The following is a 21,374-nucleotide window of genomic DNA, read 5'->3' as shown; positions in this document are numbered from 1 at the left end:
TATATACAAGAATATAACTACTATCTTACTGCTCCTATACACAAGAATATAATTACTATAATACTGTCTCCTATATACAACAATATATCTACTATAATACTGCTCCTATATACAAGAATATAACTACTATAATACTGCCCCTATATACAAGAATATAACTACTATAATACTGCCCCTATATACAAGAATATAACTACTATACTACTGCCCCTATATACAAAAATATAACTACTATAATACTGCCCCTATATACAAGAATATAACTACTATAATACTTCCACTATATACAAGAATATAACTACTATAATACTGCCCCTATATACAAGAATATAACAACTATAATACTGCCCCCTATATACAAGAATATAACTACTATAATACTGCCCCTATATACAAGAATATAACTACTATAATACTGCTCCTATATACAAGAATATAACTACTATAATACTGCTCCTGTATACAAGAATATATCTACTATAATACTGCTCCCTATATACAAGAATATAACTACTATAATACTGCTTCTATACACAAGAATATAATTACTATAATACTGTCTCCTATATACAAGAATATATCTACTATAATACTGCTCCTATATACAAGAATATAACTACTATAATACTGCCCCTATATACAAGAATATAACTACTATAATACTGCCTCCTATATACAAGAATATAACTACTATAATACTGCTCCTATATACAAGAATATAAATACTATAATACTGCTCCTATATACAAGAATATAACTACTATAATACTGCTCCTATATACAAGAATATAACTACTATAATACTGGCTCCTATATACAAGAATATAACTACTATAATACTGCCCCTATATACAATAATATAACTACTGTAATACTGCCCCTATATACAAGAATATAACGACTATAATACTGCCCCTGTATACAAGAATATAACGACTATAATACTGCCACCTATATATAAGAATATAACTACTATAATACTGCTCCTATATACAAGAATATAACTACTATAATACTGCCCCCTATATACAAGAATATATCTACTATAATACTGCTCCCTATATACAAGAATATAACCACTATAATACTGCCCTCTATATACAAGAATATAACTACTATAATACTGCTCCTATATACAAGAATATATCTACTATAATACTGCCCCTATATACAAGAATATAACTACTATAATACTGCCCCTATATACAAGAATATAACTACTATAATACTGCCCCTATATACAAGAATATAACTACTATAATACTGCTCCTATATACAAGAATATAACTACTATAATACTGCTCCTATACACAAGAATATAATTACTATAATACTGTCTCCTATATACAAGAATATATCTACTATAATACTTCTCCAATATACAAGAATATATCTTCTATAATACTGCTCCCTATATACAAGAATATAACCACTATAATACTGCCCCCTATATACAAGAATATAACTACTATAATACTGCCCCTATATACAAGAATATAACTACTATAATACTGCTTCTATATACAAGAATATAACTACTATAATACTGCTCCTATATACAAGAATATATCTACTATAATACTGCTCCCTATATATAAGAATATAGCCACTATAATACTGCCCCTATTTACAAGAATATAACTACTATAATACTGATCCTATATACAAGAATATAACTACTATAATACTGCTCCTATATACAAGATTATATCTACTATAATACTGCTCCCTATATACAAGAATATAACCACTATAATACTGCCCCTATATACAAGAATATAACTACTATAATAATGCCCCCTATATACAAGAATATAACTGCTATAATACTGCCCCTATATACAAGAATATAACTACTATAATACTTCCACTATATACAAGAATATAACTACTATAATACTGCCCCTATATACAAGAATATAACCACTATAATACTGCCCCCTATATACAAGAATATAACTACTATAATACTGCCCCTATATACAAGAATATAACTACTATAATACTGCTCCTATATACAAGAATATAACTACTATAATACTGCTCCTGTATACAAGAATATAACTACTATAATACTGCCCCTATATACAAGAATATAACTACTATAATACTGCTTCTATATACAAGAATATAACTACTATAATACTGCTCCTATATACAAGAATATAACCACTATAATACTGCCCCTATTTACAAGAATATAACTACTATAATACTGCTCCTATATACAAGAATATAACTACTATAATACTGCTCCTATATACAAGATTATATCTACTATAATACTGCTCCCTATATACAAGAATATAACCACTATAATACTGCCCCTATATACAAGAATATAACTACTATAATACTGCTCCTATATACAAGAATATAACTACTATAATACTGCTCCTATATACAAGAATATATCTACTATAATACTGCTCCCTATATACAAGAATATAATCACTATAATACTGCCCCTATATACAAGAATATAACTAGTATAATACTGCTCCTATATACAAGAATATAACCACTATAATACTGCCCCTATATACAAGAATATAACTACTATAATACTGCCCCCTATATACAAGAATATAACTACTATAAAACTGACCCTATATACAGGAATATAACTACTATAATACTGCCCCTATATACAAGAATATAACTACTATAATACTGCTCCCTATATACAAGAATATAACTACTATAATACTGCCCCCTATATACAAGAATATAACTACTATAATACTGCTCCCTATATACAAGAATATAACCACTATAATACTGCCCCTATATACAAGAATATAACTAGTATAATACTGCTCCCTATATACAAGAATATAACCACTATAATACTGCCCCTATATACAAGAATATAACTACTATAATACTGCCCCTATATACAAGAATATAACTACTATAATACTGCCCCCTATATACAAGAATATAACTACTATAATACTGCTCCTATATACAAGAATATAACTACTATAATACTGCCACCTATATACAAGAATATAACTACTATAATACTGCCCCTATATACAAGAATATAACTACTATAATACTGCCCCTATATACAAGAATATAACTACTATAATACTGCTCCTATATACAAGAATATAACTACTATAATACTGCCCCTATATACAAGAATATAACTACTATAATACTGCCCCTATATACAAGAATATAACTACTATAATACTGCCCCTATATACAAGAATATAACTACTATAATACTGCTCCTATATACAAGAATATAACTACTATAATACTGCCTCCTATATACAAGAATATAACTACTATAATACTGCCCCTATATACAAGAATATAACTGCTATAATACTGCTCCTATATACAAGAATATACCTACTATAATACTGCTCCTATATACAAGAATATAACTACTATAATACTGCCCCCTCTGTACACGTATATGTATATACTGACACTTGGCTTGGTGGTCAGACAGTGACCTTTCCTCTGGATTTTGCTCTTTACATCTGTATAAACATGGTTCTTGCAGTTATGAACTATTAAGGACGGTCTTTTGATCTTCTTCAGGACTTATCTTCCGTCCCATCGTGGTGTTATCAGCCCTTTCATATTTATCAGGCCCGTTTCCCATGTTCATTAATCACGGCTGGTGACAACTAATGTGCACAGCGCAGCTAATGATCCCATGACATCAGTCTATTGTGTTATCATCAAAGCTGGGTTCATACGTGGTATTGGCTCCAGAAGACACCAGAATTACGGGCTGGTTTGGTTCTGTACATTTGTGGGATTATCCCGATAGTAGGTCTTATGGGGAAATATAAATATCAACGATGACTTTACACAGAAATGGTGGCTCAAAATGCTTCGCCCATCGTAGATGGGATGTTGTGAAGACGGGTGCTGCTTAATTGTAACCTGCCACCCTCATCCCAGTGGGCACCACTTTGTGTCTCTCACGAAGGTAGTCATGGCAACTGAGATGTCCTAGTTTTCGGAGGACATTCACTTTTATCCTAAAAAGTGTCTTGATTCTCAGAGGTAGGAACGCCACTCTACATCTCAACCTCGTGGTGCCATCTTCCTGTAGTACCACTAACGGTACTTTAGGAAGAGCAGGACATTAACCAAATCATTGCACACAAGGAGGTTGCCTACCCTGTCAACATCTCGTCTCAGCCCTGGTGGTAGGACATGGTCTTCACCAGGGCTCACATACAGAGTAGTGGTCTTGGTTGTATAGTACAAAGCAACTGATGATGAATCTAGGTTTGCCCCGTGCCAACTGTTTTATAGGTCCAGGAATGCTGGAACATCATACCAAGGAAGTTTCCCGGGGTATAGTTGAGATAGGCCTAAGAGTTCGGTACAAGAAAATGAAGGTCGAAAGATCCTTAGGATGGCCCGCACTGCCCTTGATAGGTAACATTGTGGGATGTATGGAGAATAGGTTCTCACCAACCATAGGGTAGTGGTTTGAAGCCAACCTTAACTGGCCCTGGCAACGTTTCCACAGGCCCGATAGCAGCATCAAAGACCTCACCATCAAAGAGGATATGCTTGCTGGTGTTTGATGCAACCATGAAGAACATGTAGAAAGGTTGGTTGACCTCTAGGGCCTGAGTAACATTTGACTTACTCCACTGGTGGAAAGAAGATGTCACCAAGAATGTCAAAACGACGTTGGTGTTCTCTTCTTATTCCAGCCAACTCTGATCTTCTGAGATCTGACCTTCTGAGATCTGACGTGGAGGTCATGTCTCAATCCGTTCACCTAACAGGTGTGACAAATCTACAAAATATTACTTCATCCCTCCCTACCCCTGGGGACATTGCCCCAAAAATGAGGGTGTCCTCAGACAACTTGAGCTTTTCCATTGACTGGTCAACGTGGTATCTTACCGAGAGGCTCATAATTGAACCCTACTGAGTAACTAAAGGGTGCAGGAACTACACTATATGGCCAAAAGTATGTGGACCCCTATATGATCGTGTTCGTCATCCCATTCCAAAAACATAGGGGCTAATATGGAGTTGAGCCCGTTTTATGGACCAAACAACCTCCACTTTTCCGGGAAGGATTTCTACAAGATTTTGGAGTGTACTTGTGGGAATTTGTGCCCATTTATAAGGTCAGGCACTGATATGGATGAGAAGGTCGGGCTCGCAGTCAGTGTACCAGTTCTTCCCAAAAGTGTTGGATGGTTTTGAAGTCCAGGCTCCGTCCAGCCACTTGTCTGTGTATACAGTAGCCTTAACCCTTTACTGCAAATAAGGGGCCAAACCCTAAAAAACTGCCTAGACGTTTACCCCCTCCTCCACAAAATGTTACAGTAGGCAATATGCATTTTGGTAGGCAGGGGCGGATTAAGAGTAACATGGGCCCTGGGCTGCTCAGAATTTGTAGACCGGCGCCATCACACAGATATAATAAAATGCGGCCGGAGGGTGCGGTGTCAGGTGACCGGCGCCATCACACAGATATAATACAATGCGGGCGGAGGGTGCGGTGTCAGGTGACCGGGCCATCACACATATATAATACAATGTGGCCGGAGGGTGCAGTGTCAGGTAACCGGCGCCATCACACAAATATAATACAATGTGGCCGGAGGGTGCGGTGTCAGGTGACCGGCGCCATCACACAGATATAATACAATGTGGCCGGAGGGTGCGGTGTCAGGTGACCGGGCCATCACACAGATATAATACAGTGCGGCCGGAGGGTGCGGAGTCAGGTGACCGGGCCATCACACAGATATAATACAATGCGGCCGGAGGGTGCGGGGTCAGGTGACCGGGCCATCACACAGATATAATACAATGCGGCCGGAGAGTGCGGTGTCAGGTGACCGGCGCCATCACACAGATATAATACAATGTGGCTGGAGGGTGCGGTGTCAGGTGACCGGCGCTATCACACAGATATAATACAATGCGGCTGGAGGGTGCGGTGTCAGGTGACCGGCGCCATCACACAGATATAATACAATGCGGCCGGAGAGTGCGGTGTCAGGTGACCGGCGCCATCACACAGATATAATATAATGTGGCCGGAGGGTGCGGTGTCAGGTGACTGGCGCCATCACACAGATATAATACAATGCGGCCGGAGGGTGCGGTGTCAGGTGACCAGCGCCATCACACAGATATAATACAATGCGGCCGGAGGGTGCGGTGTCAGGTGAACGGCGCCATCACACAGATATAATACAATGCGGCCGGACGGTGCGGTGTCAGGTGACCGGCGCCATCACACAGATATAATACAATGCGGCCGGAGGGTGCGGTGTCAGGTGACCGGCGCCATCTCACAGATATAATACAATGCAGCCGGAGAGTGCGGTGTCAGGTGACCGGCGCCATCACACAGATATAATAAAATGCGGCCGGAGGGTGCGGGGTCAGGTGACCGGGGCCATCTCACAGATATAATACAATGCGGCCGGAGGGTGCGGGGTCAGGTGACCGGGGCCATCACACAGATATAATACAATGCGGCCGGAGGTTGCGGGGTCAGGTGACCGGGGCCATCACACAGATATAATACAATGCGGCCGGAGGGTGCGGGGTCAGGTGACCGGGGCCATCACACAGATATAATACAATGCGGCCGGAGGGTGCGGTGTCAGGTGACCGGCGCATATCACACAGATATAATACAATGCGGCCGGAGGGTGCGGTGTCAGGTGGCCGGAGCCATCACACAGATATAATACAATGCGGCCGGAGTGTGCGGTGTCAGGTGACCGACGCCATCACACAGATATAATACAATGCGGCCGGAGAGTGCGGTGTCAGGTGACCGGCGCCATCACACAGATATAATACAATGCGGCCGGAGAGTGCGGTATCAGGTGCCATCGCACAGATATAATACAATGCGGCCGGAGGGTGCGGTGTCAGGTGACCGGCGCTATCACACAGATGTAATACAATGCGGCCGGAGAGTGCGGTGTCAGGTGCCATCGCACAGATATAATACAATGCGGCCGGAGGGTGCGGTGTCAGGTGACCGGCGCTATCACACAGATGTAATACAATGCGGCCGGAGAGTGCGGTGTCAGGTGACTGGGCCATCACACAGATATAATACAATGTGGCCGGAGGGTGCGGTGTCAGGTGACCGGGCCATCACACAGATATAATACAATGTGGCCGGAGGGTGCGGTGTCTGGTGACCGGCGCCATCACACAGATATAAAACAATGCGGCCAGTGGGTGCGGTGTCAGGTGACCGGCGCCATCACACAGATATAATACAATGTGGCTGGAGGGTGCGGTGTCAGGTGACCGGCGCCATCACACAGATATAATACAATGCGGCCGGAGGGTGCGGTGTCAGGTGACCGGCGCCATCACACAGATATAATACAATGCGGCCGGAGGGTGCGGTGTCAGGTGACCGGCGCCATCACACAGATATAATACAATGCGGCCGGAGGGTGCGGTGTCAGGTGACCGGGCCATCACACAGATATAATACAATGCGGCCGGAGGGTGCGGGGTCAGGTGACCGGCGCCATCACACAGATATAATACAATGCGGCCGGAGGGTGCGGTGTCAGGTGACCGGCGCCATCACACAGATGTAATACAATGCGGCCGGAGAGTGCGGTGTCAGGTGACCGGGCCATCACACAGATATAATATAATGCGGCCAGTGGGTGCGGTGTCAGGTGACCGGGCCATCACACAGATATAATACAATGTGGCCGGAGGGTGCGGTGTCAGGTGACCGGGCCATCACACAGATATAATACAATGTGGCCGGAGGGTGCGGTGTCTGGTGACCGGCGCCATCACACAGATATAAAACAATGCGGCCAGTGGGTGCGGTGTCAGTTGACCAGCGCCATCACACAGATATAATACAATGTGGCTGGAGGGTGCGGTCTCAGGCGCCATCACACAGATATAATACAATGCGGCCGGAGGGTGCGGTGTCAGGTGACCGGCGCCATCACACAGATATAATACAATGCGGCCGGAGGGTGCGGTGTCAAGTGACCGGCGCCATCACACAGATATAATACAATGTGGCTGGAGGGTGCGGTGTCAGGTGACCGGCGCCATCACACAGATATAATACAATGCGGGCGGAGGGTGCGGTGTCAGGTGACCGGGACATCACACAGATATAATACAATGCGGCCAGTGGGTGCGGTGTCAGGTGACCGGCGACATCACACAGATATAATACAATGCGGCCAGAGAGTGCGGTGTCAGGTGACCGGCGCCATCACACAGATATAATACAATGCGGCCGGAGGGTGCGGTGTCAGGTGACCGGCGCCATCACACAGATATAATACAATGTGGCTGGAGGGTGCGGTGTCAGGTGACCGGCGCCATCACACAGATATAATACAATGCGGCCGGAGGGTGCGGGGTCAGGTGACCGGCGCCATCACACAGATATAAAACAATGCGGCCGGAGGGTGCGGTGTCAGGTGACCGGCGCCATCACACAGATATAATACAATGTGGCCGGAGGGTGCGGTGTCAGGTGACCGGCGCCATCACACAGATATAATACAATGCGGCCGGAGAGTGCGGTGTCAGGTGACCGGCGCCATCACACAGATATAATACAATGCGGCCGGAGGGTGCGGTGTCAGGTGACCGGCGCCATCACACAGATGTAATACAATGCGGCCGGAGAGTGCGGTGTCAGGTGACCGGGCCATCACACAGATATAATATAATGCGGCCAGTGGGTGCGGTGTCAGGTGACCGGGCCATCACACAGATATAATACAATGTGGCCGGAGGGTGCGGTGTCAGGTGACCGGGCCATCACACAGATATAATACAATGTGGCCGGAGGGTGCGGTGTCTGGTGACCGGCGCCATCACACAGATATAAAACAATGCGGCCAGTGGGTGCGGTGTCAGTTGACCAGCGCCATCACACAGATATAATACAATGTGGCTGGAGGGTGCGGTCTCAGGCGCCATCACACAGATATAATACAATGCGGCCGGAGGGTGCGGTGTCAGGTGACCGGCGCCATCACACAGATATAATACAATGCGGCCGGAGGGTGCGGTGTCAAGTGACCGGCGCCATCACACAGATATAATACAATGTGGCTGGAGGGTGCGGTGTCAGGTGACCGGCGCCATCACACAGATATAATACAATGCGGGCGGAGGGTGCGGTGTCAGGTGACCGGGACATCACACAGATATAATACAATGCGGCCAGTGGGTGCGGTGTCAGGTGACCGGCGACATCACACAGATATAATACAATGCGGCCAGAGAGTGCGGTGTCAGGTGACCGGCGCCATCACACAGATATAATACAATGCGGCCGGAGGGTGCGGTGTCAGGTGACCGGCGCCATCACACAGATATAATACAATGTGGCTGGAGGGTGCGGTGTCAGGTGACCGGCGCCATCACACAGATATAATACAATGCGGCCGGAGGGTGCGGGGTCAGGTGACCGGCGCCATCACACAGATATAAAACAATGCGGCCGGAGGGTGCGGTGTCAGGTGACCGGCGCCATCACACAGATATAATACAATGTGGCCGGAGGGTGCGGTGTCAGGTGACCGGCGCCATCACACAGATATAATACAATGCGGCCGGAGAGTGCGGTGTCAGGTGACCGGCGCCATCACACAGATATAATACAATGCGGCCGGAGAGTGCGGTATCAGGTGACCGGCGCCATCACACAGATATAATACAATGCTGCCGGAGGGTGCGGTGTCAGGTGACCGGCGCCATCACACAGATATAATACAATGCGGCCGGAGGGTGCGGTGTCAGGTGACCGGCGCTATCACACAGATATAATACAATGAGGCTGGAGGGTGCGGTGTCAGGTGACCGGCGCCATCACACAGATATAATACAATGCGGCCGGAGGGTGCGGTGTCAGGTGACCGGCGCCATCACACAGATATAATACAATGCGGCCGGAGGGTGCGGTGTCAGGTGACCGGCGCCATCACACAGATATAATACAATGCGGCCGGAGGGTGCGGTGTCAGGTGACCGGCGCCATCACACAGATATAATACAATGCGGCCGGAGGGTGCGGGGTCAGGTGACCGGCGCCATCACACAGATATAAAACAATGCGGCCGGAGGGTGCGGTGTCAGGTGACCGGCGCCATCACACAGATATAAAACAATGCGGCCGGTGGGTGCGGTGTCAGGTGACCGGCGCCATCACACAGATATAAAACAATGCGGCCAGTGGGTGCGGTGTCAGGTGACCGGCGCCATCACACAGATATAATACAATGCGGCCGGAGGGTGCGGTGTCAGGTGACCGGCGCCATCACACAGATATAATACAATGCGGCCGGAGGGTGCGGTGTCAGGTGACCGGCGCCATCACACAGATATAATACAATGCGGCCGGAGGGTGCGGTGTCAGGTGACCGGCGCCATCACACAGATATAATACAATGCGGCCGGAGGGTGCGGTGTCAGGTGACCGGCGCCATCACACAGATATAATACAATGCGGCCGGAGGGTGCGGTGTCAGGTGACCGGCGCCATCACACAGATATAATACAATGCGGCCGGAGGGTGCGGTGTCAGGTGACCGGCGCCATCACACAGATATAATACAATGCGGCCGGAGGGTGCGGTGTCAGGTGACCGGCGCCATCACACAGATAAAATACTGACAACTAACATTAGTATCTATCAGGAATGGCCTCCACATGTTTGTTATGTCTGACGGGGACCAGTAAAGTTTTCATGATTTGATGTCAACGGCATATTGGAGTGCGGACCCCCGACTTTCTCTGATGTGAATATTTGGCGGTGGTACGGAGGATGACCACCAGGGTCTGCCATCCATTACATCTAAACAAGCATTACCAGTAAGGGTGCTGCCGCCAATACATCGTCTGAAAGTGCTGCTCAGGCAGTGTTGTCAAGTGTCAGGTAGTGTCGTCCAGGCAGTGTTGTCCAGGCAGCGTTGTCCAGGCAGTGTTGTCCAGGCAGTGTTGTGTTGTCAGTAGTGTGTCAGGCACTGTTGTCAGTAGGGTGTCAGGCAGTGTTGTCAGTAGGGTGTCAGGCAGTGTTGTCAGTAGGGTGTCAGGCTGTGTTGTCAGTAGTGTGTCAGGCAGTGTTGTCAGTGTTGTCCAGGCAGTGTTGTCCAGGCAGTGTTGTGTTGTTAGTAGTTTGTCAGGCAGTGTTGTCAGTGTGATCCATGAAGTTGTCAGTGTCAGTAGTGTGTCAGGCAGTGTTGTCAGTGTTGTCCAGGCAGTGTTGTCCAGGCAGTGTTGTGTTGTTAGTAGTGTGTCAGGCAGTGTTGTCAGTGTTGTGTTGTTAGTAGTGTGTCAGGCAGTGTTGTCAGTGTAATCCATGCAGTGTTGTCAGTGTCAGTCTTGCCACCATCAGTAGATTTCATACCACACAGCACTCGGCCAATGAGGTGACAAGCCAGTGTCAGGTGACTCATATAGACCAATCAGATTCCTCCAGCTGCTGTTTCACTTCCATCATGGAGGATTGTTCCCCACATGTCCCTCATCTCCTCCACCATCCCAGCGCCAACAGCCAGGGGGCGCCCTATACCAGTGCCAGCAGTGTCTCTATGGAGATCGCATGGCTGTGTGCAGGATTTATGCAGCTGTTTGCAGTGGGTGTGGCTGAACAGAATTATTAGGAGGGGTTCACATACTTTTCTCCATATAGTGTACGTGGACTTTCCGCGGATCGCTTTTCTCTACCACTGTTTAATTCCTCAGACATGAAATAAAACCTGCGCCAAAGTCAATAACCCGCCTGTAAAAAAGATTTTGATTTATCCCCCCGTCTAATAAATGGACTTGTCCGTCTCAAAGGACTGGTCCATACGGTATAAAGCGGCGTTGTTGCCTTTTTCTCGCTCTCGGATCAACAATCTGCCGGGGAGACGCAGCGAGCGACTCATGAGAAAGTCCAGGCCGGATATTTACGGCGTGTGTAGCAAATCCGTGACATTTAGACGCTGCCAGCCCCATATAATTGGCACGGGCGTCGGAATCAGGTAAACGTTACGAGAAATTAGATCCCACTGATAAAGCTCGTAACTTCGTAAGTAAAGATTACCCTTGAAATAACAATAAAAGTCGCTGTTACGCGAGCCGAAGCTCCCATCATCTCATCGTCTCCGGTGATACTGATCTCGCTATGACATCATTGCTATAAGTGCCCGGTGATGTCATACATGGGACCACATAGGGATCTAGCGGGTAAGACGGTACAACAATGACAGCCGCATGACGGTATAACAATGACAGCCGCATGACGATATAACAATGACAGCCGCATGACGATATAACAATGACAGCCGCATGACGGTATAACAATGACAGCCGTATGACGATATAACAATGACAGCCGCATGACGATATAACAATGACAGCCGCATGACGGTATAACAATGACAGCCGTATGACGGTATAACAATGACAGCCGCATGACGGTATAACAATGACAGCCGCATGACGATATAACAATGACAGCCGCATGACGGTATAACAATGACAGCCACATGACGGTATAACAATGACAGCCGCATTACGGTATAACAATGACAGCCGCATGACGGTATAACAATGACAGCCGTATGACGATATAACAATGACAGCCGCATGACAATATAACAATGACAGCCGCATGACGATATAACAATGACAGCCGCATGACGATATAACAATGACAGCCGCATGACGGTATAACAATGACAGCCGCATGACAGTATAACAATGACAGCCGCATGACAGCCGCATGACGATATAACAATGACAGCCGCATGACGGTATAACAATAACAGCCGCATGACAATATAACAATGACAGCCGCATGACGGTATAACAATGACAGCCGCATGACAGCCGCATGACGATATAACAATGACAGCCTCATGACAATATAACAATGACAGCCGCATGACGGTATAACAATGACAGCCGCATGACGATATAACAATGACAGCCGCATGACAGCCGCATGACGATATAACAATGACAGCCGCATGACGATATAACAATGACAGCCGCATGACAGTATAACAATGACAGCCGCATGACAATATAACAATGACAGCCGCATGACGATATAACAATGACAGCCGCATGACGATATAACAATGACAGCCGCATGACGGTATAACAATGACAGCCGCATGACAGCCGCATGACGATATAACAATGACAGCCGCATGACGATATAACAATGACAGCCGCATGACAATATAACAATGACAGCCGCATGACAGTATAACAATGACAGCCGCATGACGGTATAACAATGACAGCCGCATGACGATATAACAATGACAGCCGCATGACGGTATAACAATGACAGCCGCATGACTGTATAATAATGACAGCCGCATGACGATATAACAATGACAGCCGCATGACGGTATAACAATGACAGCCGCATGACGATATAACAATGACAGCCGCATGACGATATAACAATGACAGCCGCATGACGATATAACAATGACAGCCGCATGACGATATAACAATGACAGCCGCATGACGGTATAACAATGACAGCCGCATGACAGCCGCATGACGATATAACAATGACAGCCGCATGACAGCCGCATGACAGCCGCATGACGATATAACAATGACAGCCGCATGACGGTATAACAATGACAGCCGCATGACAGCCGCATGACGATATAACAATGACAGCCGCATGACAGTATAACAATGACAGCCGCATGACGGTATAACAATGACAGCCGCATGACGATATAACAATGACAGCCGCATGACGATATAACAATGACAGCTGCATGACGGTATAACAATGACAGCCGTATGACGATATAACAATGACAGCCGCATGACGGTATAACAATGACAGCCGCATGACGGTATAACAATGACAGCCGTACGACGATATAACAATGACAGCCGCATGACGGTATAACAATGACAGCCGCATGACGGTATAACAATGACAGCCGCATGACGATATAACAATGACAGCCGCATAACGATATAACAATGACAGCCGCATGACGGTATAACAATGACAGCCGCATGACGATATAACAATGACAGCCGCATGACAGCCGCATGACGGTATAACAATGACAGCCGCATGACGGTATAACAATGACAGCCGCATGACAGCCGCATGACAGCCGCATGACGATATAACAATGACAGCCGCATGACGATATAACAATGACAGCCGCATGACGATATAACAATGACAGCCGCATGACGATATAACAATGACAGCCGCATAACGATATAACAATGACAGCCGCATGACGATATAACAATGACAGCCGCATGACGATATAACAATGACAGCCGCATGACGGTATAACAATGACAGCCGCATGACGATATAACAATGACAGCCGCATGACGGTATAACAATGACTGCCGCATGACAGCCGCATGACGATATAACAATGACAGCCGCATGACGGTATAACAATGACAGCCGCATGACGATATAACAATGACAGCCGCATGACGGTATTACAATGACTGCCGCATGACAGCCGCATGACGATATAACAATGACAGCCGCATGACGATATAACAATGACAGCCACATGACAATATAACAATGACAGCCGCATGACTGTATAACAATGACAGCCGCATGACGGTATAACAATGACAGCCGCATGACTGTATAACAATGACAGCCGCATGACGGTATAAGAATGACAGCCGCATGACGATATAACAATGACAGCCGCATGACGATATAACAATGACAGCCGCATGACGATATAACAATGACAGCCGCATGACAGTATAACAATGACAGCCGCATGACGGTATAACAATGACAGCCGCATGACGGTATAACAATGACAGCCGCATGACGGTATAACAATGACAGCCGCATGACGGTATAACAATAACAGCCGCATGACAATATAACAATGACAGCCGCATGACGGTATAACAATGACAGCCGCATGACAGCCGCATGACGATATAACAATGACAGCCGCATGACGGTATAACAATGACAGCCACATGACTGTATAATAATGACAGCCGCATGACGGTATAACAATGACAGCCGCATGACGATATAACAATGACAGCCGCATGACGATATAACAATGACAGCCGCATGACAGTATAACAATGACAGCCGCATGACAATATAACAATGACAGCCGCATGACGATATAACAATGACAGCCGCATGACGATATAACAATGACAGCCGCATGACGGTATAACAATGACAGCCGCATGACAGCCGCATGACGATATAACAATGACAGCCGCATGACGATATAACAATGACAGCCGCATGACAATATAACAATGACAGCCGCATGACGGTATAACAATGACAGCCGCATGACGATATAACAATGACAGCCGCATGACGGTATAACAATGACAGCCGCATGACTGTATAATAATGACAGCCGCATGACGATATAACAATGACAGCCGCATGACGGTATAACAATGACAGCCGCATGACGATATAACAATGACAGCCGCATGACGATATAACAATGACAGCCGCATGACGATATAACAATGACAGCCGCATGACGATATAACAATGACAGCCGCATGACGATATAACAATGACAGCCGCATGACGGTATAACAATGACAGCCGCATGACAGCCGCATGACGATATAACAATGACAGCCGCATGACGGTATAACAATGACAGCCGCATGACAGCCGCATGACGGTATAACAATGACAGCCGCATGACAGCCGCATGACAGCCGCATGACGATATAACAATGACAGCCGCATGACGGTATAACAATGACAGCCGCATGACAGCCGCATGACGATATAACAATGACAGCCGCATGACGGTATAACAACGACAGCCGCATGACAGCCGCATGACGATATAACAATGACAGCCGCATGACAGCCGCATGACAGCCGCATGACGATATAACAATGACAGCCGCATGACGGTATAACAATGACAGCCGCATGACAGCCGCATGACGATATAACAATGACAGCCGCATGACGGTATAACAATGACAGCCGCATGACAGCCGCATGACGGTATAACAATGACAGCCGCATGACAGCCGCATGACAGCCGCATGACGATATAACAATGACAGCCGCATGACGGTATAACAATGACAGCCGCATGACAGCCGCATGACGATATAACAATGACAGCCGCATGACGGTATAACAATGACAGCCGCATGACAGCCGCATGACGATATAACAATGACAGCCGCATGACAGCCGCATGACAGCCGCATGACGATATAACAATGACAGCCGCATGACGGTATAACAATGACAGCCGCATGACAGCCGCATGACGATATAACAATGACAGCCGCATGACAGTATAACAATGACAGCCGCATGACGGTATAACAATGACAGCCGCATGACGATATAACAATGACAGCCGCATGACGATATAACAATGACAGCTGCATGACGGTATAACAATGACAGCCGTATGACGATATAACAATGACAGCCGCATGACGGTATAACAATGACAGCCGCATGACGGTATAACAATGACAGCCGTACGACGATATAACAATGACAGCCGCATGACGGTATAACAATGACAGCCGCATGACGGTATAACAATGACAGCCGCATGACGATATAACAATGACAGCCGCATAACGATATAACAATGACAGCCGCATGACGGTATAACAATGACAGCCGCATGACGATATAACAATGACAGCCGCATGACAGCCGCATGACGGTATAACAATGACAGCCGCATGACGGTATAACAATGACAGCCGCATGACAGCCGCATGACAGCCGCATGACGATATAACAATGACAGCCGCATGACGATATAACAATGACAGCCGCATGACGATATAACAATGACAGCCGCATGACGATATAACAATGACAGCCGCATAACGATATAACAATGACAGCCGCATGACGATATAACAATGACAGCCGCATGACGATATAACAATGACAGCCGCATGACGGTATAACAATGACAGCCGCATGACGATATAACAATGACAGCCGCATGACGGTATAACAATGACTGCCGCATGACAGCCGCATGACGATATAACAATGACAGCCGCATGACGGTATAACAATGACAGCCGCATGACGATATAACAATGACAGCCGCATGACGGTATTACAATGACTGCCGCATGACAGCCGCATGACGATATAACAATGACAGCCGCATGACGATATAACAATGACAGCCGCATGACGATATAACAATGACAGCCACATGACAATATAACAATGACAGCCGCATGACTGTATAACAATGACAGCCGCATGACGGTATAACAATGACAGCCGCATGACTGTATAACAATGACAGCCGCATGACGGTATAAGAATGACAGCCGCATGACGATATAACAATGACAGCCGCATGACGATATAACAATGACAGCCGCATGACGATATAACAATGACAGCCGCATGACAGTATAACAATGACAGCCGCATGACGGTATAACAATGACAGCCGCATGACGGTATAACAATGACAGCCGCATGACGGTATAACAATGACAGCCGCATGACGGTATAACAATAACAGCCGCATGACAATATAACAATGACAGCCGCATGACGGTATAACAATGACAGCCGCATGACAGCCGCATGACGATATAACAATGACAGCCGCATGACGGTATAACAATGACAGCCACATGACTGTATAATAATGACAGCCGCATGACGGTATAACAATGACAGCCGCATGACGATATAACAATGACAGCCGCATGACGATATAACAATGACAGCCGCATGACAGTATAACAATGACAGCCGCATGACAATATAACAATGACAGCCGCATGACGATATAACAATGACAGCCGCATGACGATATAACAATGACAGCCGCATGACGGTATAACAATGACAGCCGCATGACAGCCGCATGACGATATAACAATGACAGCCGCATGACGATATAACAATGACAGCCGCATGACAATATAACAATGACAGCCGCATGACGGTATAACAATGACAGCCGCATGACGATATAACAATGACAGCCGCATGACGGTATAACAATGACAGCCGCATGACTGTATAATAATGACAGCCGCATGACGATATAACAATGACAGCCGCATGACGGTATAACAATGACAGCCGCATGACGATATAACAATGACAGCCGCATGACGATATAACAATGACAGCCGCATGACGATATAACAATGACAGCCGCATGACGATATAACAATGACAGCCGCATGACGATATAACAATGACAGCCGCATGACGGTATAACAATGACAGCCGCATGACAGCCGCATGACGATATAACAATGACAGCCGCATGACGGTATAACAATGACAGCCGCATGACAGCCGCATGACGGTATAACAATGACAGCCGCATGACAGCCGCATGACAGCCGCATGACGATATAACAATGACAGCCGCATGACGGTATAACAATGACAGCCGCATGACAGCCGCATGACGATATAACAATGACAGCCGCATGACGGTATAACAACGACAGCCGCATGACAGCCGCATGACGATATAACAATGACAGCCGCATGACAGCCGCATGACAGCCGCATGACGATATAACAATGACAGCCGCATGACGGTATAACAATGACAGCCGCATGACAGCCGCATGACGATATAACAATGACAGCCGCATGACGGTATAACAATGACAGCCGCATGACAGCCGCATGACGGTATAACAATGACAGCCTCATGACAGCCGCATGACAGCCGCATGACAGCCGCATGACAGCCGCATGACGTTATAACAATGACAGCCGCATGACGGTATAACAATGACAGCCGCATGACAGCCGCATGACGATATAACAATGACAGCCGCATGACAGCCGCATGACAGCCGCATGACGATATAACAATGACAGCCGCATGACGGTATAACAATGACAGCCGCATGACAGCCGCATGACGATATAACAATGACAGCCGCATGACGGTATAACAATGACAGCCGCATGACAGCCGCATGACGGTATAACAATGACAGCCTCATGACAGCCGCATGACAGCCGCATGACAGCCGCATGACAGCCGCATGACGATATAACAATGACAGCCGCATGACGGTATAACAATGACAGCCGCATGACAGCCGCATGACGATATAACAATGACAGCCGCATGACGGTATAACAATGACAGCCGCATGACGATATAACAATGACAGCCGCATGACGGTATAACAATGACAGCCGCATGATAGCCGCATGACGGCCCACGTGCAGCTTCTCGATGAAATTCATTAGAAGAGGGGGGGGTTTCTAAAAGGCACGGTGTGGCATTAATGATGAATCAGTCGGGTGTTTACACGTTACTTGTTCCAATGTTTTACTTACTGATCGCCCAGTAAACTCGTTGCTGTCAGTCGTTCATCATCCCCCGCTAAGATGGAACCAGCGCCCCCGCCCGCCGCGCTCGCTCTAATAGACGCTCTAACACATTTTAAACAATCGATTGTTTTCTTTCCAGACCTGCTCCATTAGGAGTTGAGGGGATTATCTCCCCGTATCTGTAAGAGCTCATTTGGCAAGTGTCACCCGGCGTCTGCTGCGAAACACCTTGAAAGGCGCGATGCTCTGCGGAGCTTTATGGATGTCTCACCCGCAGCCACCGCTCGCCCCGTTATGCCGGCTACTGTGGTGGCAATGTGACAAGACGGCAGCCTGGGCGAGCAGGCAGAAAATCCGGCAACGTTCTAGTAGAAATTGTGATTCCGTTTCTGCTTGCTGTCAGTGAATGGAAACAATCTGTGGCTAAAAGAAAAAATATAAAAAAAATTGGTTCTGGCCTAATAATTCTAACAGCTGAGAGTCTGTTACAATTGTATCCAGTCTATCACAAATCTCTCTTCTGTCCTGACTGTTTGTTACAATGTATCAGTGCAGCTAAAATGTCGAGTCCGGGCTGTGGACCTCACAGAGGATTGTCTATACTGGATACAATTGTAACAAAGCACTCAGCTGTGAACAGTTTTAGGTCAGTATAAATTTTCAGCCATTAGAATGTTCCCTTTCACTGACAGCAAGCAGAGAACTTGACAATGGGGAGGAATTGAAACACAAACAGTTGCAGGACTTTTCAACATGCAGTGATTACAGGCGCTCAACCATTATATAATAAAAATATATATTCCTCTGCATTTTAGGATCTCTGCTTGTTGTCAATGAATAGAAGCATTATTATTTACATCCAGAAACTGACAATTTGTACAGACTTACTTCTGCTCACAGCTGAGGTTTTGTTACTGTATCTAGTCTAGACAGTCCCCTTAGAGTTAAACACAGCAGCAGCACAAATCTCTTTCCTGTGCTGATAATTTGTTACAATGTATCAGTCTGAAGTTCAGGCTTACCTCAGAGGATTGTCTAGATTGGATGCAATTGTAACAAACTCTCAGCTGTGACATGTGTTCAGTCAATTATACTAATCTTTAGCCTTTTAGAGGTAAACATTTAATGCTCCCATTCACTGACAGCAAGCAGAGATATGAAAATAAAGAAAGAAAGCATGATAATTGTATAATGAAACATCTCCAAGATCTCTACTTGCTGTCAGTGAATGGAAGCATTCAATGTTTCCATCTAAAAGGTTAAAGATTAGTATAAATGTGAGAAAAATGGCAACAGGTGAATACAATCTATTGTTTCCTGTTATCAGCCATTCAGGTTGTGGAGAGTCTGTGACTGCAAGAAAGGTGAATACAATCTATTGCTCTCTGTTATCATCCATTTTCAGCCAGGAAGGGACTGACGGCAGAAGAGGTAAATGTAATCTATTGCTCCCTGTTATCAGCCACTTAGGCATGGGCTAGCTGCAGGAGAGGTGATCTATTGTTTTCTGTTATCAGCCACTCAGGCTCGGGCTGGCTGCAGGAGAGGTGACCATAATCTATTGCTCCCTGTTATCAGCCACTTAGGCATGGGCTAGCTGCAGGAGAGGTGATCTATTGTTTTCTGTTATCAGCCACTCAGGCTCGGGCTGGCTGTAGGAGAGGTGACCATAATCTATTGCTCCCTGTTATCAGCCACTCCGGCTTGGGCTGGCTGCAGGAGAGGTGATCTATTGTTTTCTGTTATCAGCCGTCCTGTGCAGCAGCTCTATTTGCCAGCGGGTTATTATTGGGACTTGGATAAGTCTCGTTTCGTTCTTCGCTTTTCCTCTGAAGGTGGCGACCATCATCTCAAATATCCATCAAGTCTTCAGCGTCACAGCAAAATCCCAGATGAAAGTCGTTTCCCGGAGGACGGGGAATCGCCAGTGACACGGATTCGCCAGGTCATTTATATCTGCGCAGAATTTCACGGTCCACGGATAAGGCCGGTCGTTCTTAGATCTATCGTGTATTATAGAATAGCCGAAATG

The 21,374-nt window shown here is 46.1% G+C and overlaps 1 long non-coding RNA gene across 1 annotated transcript in view; it reads right to left on the bottom strand.

The window, feature by feature from the left end:
- The window catches only part of LOC142666069 (uncharacterized), a 111,344-nt gene extending 99,982 nt beyond the window's left edge, over positions 1-11,362 (bottom strand). Inside the window, exon 1 of the long non-coding RNA XR_012851629.1 lies at positions 10,853-11,362. This is a non-coding gene — a long non-coding RNA (uncharacterized LOC142666069). The remainder of the gene's footprint in view (positions 1-10,852) is intronic.
- Positions 11,363-21,374: the final 10,012 nt, after the last annotated feature.

This window comes from Rhinoderma darwinii, chromosome 13 (genome assembly GCF_050947455.1).
Source record: "Rhinoderma darwinii isolate aRhiDar2 chromosome 13, aRhiDar2.hap1, whole genome shotgun sequence".
NCBI classification, from domain to species: Eukaryota; Metazoa; Chordata; class Amphibia; order Anura; family Rhinodermatidae; genus Rhinoderma; species Rhinoderma darwinii.
The sequence above is the reverse complement of the archived record's forward strand: the minus strand, read 5'-3'. Positions and strand labels throughout refer to the sequence as shown.